We start from the raw sequence: 2,368 nt of genomic DNA, 5'->3' as shown, positions 1-2,368 counted from the left end.
AGAGCGAATCTGTAGTAAGCACTCAATAGTATGAGCTACACAGACCAATCAGAGTGTGGCCACACACACACACACACACACACACACACACACACACACACACACACACACACACACACACACACACACACACACACACACACACACACACACACACACACACACACACACACACAGCATGTGAAGTTCACTTTTCCACCGGGCTTGACTTGAAGTGTCATGCGGAGATCCTGCCGGTGAATCCACGTGTTGAAACATGACATTTCGGTGGCAGCGAGCATCACTAGCGGGCTAGTGCCCAGGCCCACCAGGGCCTGCCAAGGGCCCTCTGTCTGTCTGCACTGTGTGTCTGCGTCGGGGCTTCGCATAAGGGAAGCCGTTTCTCACACTCAAGTGTATAAGTCACTTCCGTCCGTGCACTTCATTTACACACACACGGCACAGCAACAAATAAACAACAAACAAACAAACAGCCCAGAATAAAGCAAGTGGGGGGGGCGTTATTTAAACAGTGAGATCTAAGCCGCTGAGCTGTGGAACCGCGTGCGTATCCAGCCAGACGCTGAAGGGCACAGAGGTGAGGCCCCGGAGGGCTGTGATGCTCCCGGGCGCCGCAAGCTACACAGGCCCCCTGCTCCGCTCCAAAGGTGATGATGAAATGTAACCATGGCAACTGGAGATGATAGGTCATGTGGCAGTCATGTGGTGGTGGTGTGTCTTGTTGTGGTGCGATCATGTGAGCAATCCCACAGGAGGTTTACCCTCCCGTACACTTCTGGCACCTTCTGCATTCTGGGCCTGCGTGTCTCGTGTGCACACACACACACAGCCACAGAAACACACACACACACACACACACACACACACACACACACACACACACACACACACACACACACACACACACACACACACACACACACACACACACACACACACACACACACACACACACACACACTCTTTCTCTCTGAGGTTCCGGTTTCTGTGCGTCGCATGTGAACATCACCGCTGATGACTTTGCATCCCTCGGACTCTGATCAGTGGGGTTTTTCAACATTATGAGCCACCGCCCGTAATGTATTCCATTGTCCGTCCATCTATGGCTGACGCCACTACTAATTCTCCCCAGAGAGACAGCGAGAGTCATCTCAGGCTTCCCAAGTGACCAACCAGAGCTCGACTCTTTCAGATCTGGGAGCCAGAGCCCCATATATGGGCAGAGACAGAGAGCGAGAGAGGGAAGAGGGAGATAAAGGCTCTTTGTGTGAGAGGTACAATAAGAAGGCCAGCTCCTATTGAGAGGGTCTCAAGTCGCCTGTTGTCCAAAGTGTACTTTTCAATACCCGAGGGGGGGGGGCCACACACTGCCCCCCCCACGTGTGCGTGCATACACACGCAGACAAACACAAACACGCACAAAACAAAAACAAATCAACACATGAGGCCACTGACTCCGGGGGAAGTGCAGTTCTCCGCTGCAAACAAGATCCGAAATGTCCTTGTAAACAAATGCGGCTTGCCGTATACACGCACACAAGTAAACAAACCGAGCCGACACAATGGCACACTGCGGCTAGTCGCTTACTGCCCCGCTCGCCGCTAATGCTACTTAGCCGCCTTGTGCTAACTACATAAACACACAGAGCATGATACATCTCCAAAGTCAATCGTCAGGATGAGAATGCCATGCACTCAAGAGTGTGGCAAGAGCTCCCGTCTCCCTCCCCTGAATTTCAAATAAAAAAAAACAAAAAAACTAAAATCCACTAATGCGGTGCCTGTCATGTAACTGTTAACCCAACAGTGGTGCCACAATATAACTCTCAGATCCTGCCGGCGTGTGTTCAAGTTGGACGAGTGAGACCCAATGAAAAACATTAAAACGCCAATTTGACCGCTCCAGGTATAGACACGCTCATCTTCCACAATAACCTCCAGAAATATCTTGATATACAATGAATAAGATGACAATGAGACGTTGTCATCATCACCCTCCTTCCCCGTCCCTAGTTCCTCTCAATTTCCCCCCCCCCCCCCCCCTCTCCCATTTCCACCATCTTGCGCGGGTTCACACACACAGACACAGGGTATCGTTTCCTGATGTCATATGGTGATGCACTGCTACCAGGCAGAGTGCTCTCCCACATCAGCCTCCCATCTGCCCGGCATCCACCAAGGGGCTGAGCAAGGCATCTGTGACGCAGTGGCATCATACTACAGCCATTGTGCGCCCCCCCGGCACTGTGATGTCACCGCCGCTCCACTTCACAAGTCTGCTGGCCAGGGGGCGGACGTAGAGCGGAGGAAGAGCGGGTCAGAGGTCCCTTCTGGATCTGATATGGTTATTCACACACACGCCATCGCG

This window comes from Micromesistius poutassou (assembly GCF_964030765.1).
Source record: "Micromesistius poutassou genome assembly, chromosome: 2".
Taxonomy (NCBI): Eukaryota; Metazoa; Chordata; class Actinopteri; order Gadiformes; family Gadidae; genus Micromesistius; species Micromesistius poutassou.
This window is presented reverse-complemented; position numbering follows the sequence as displayed.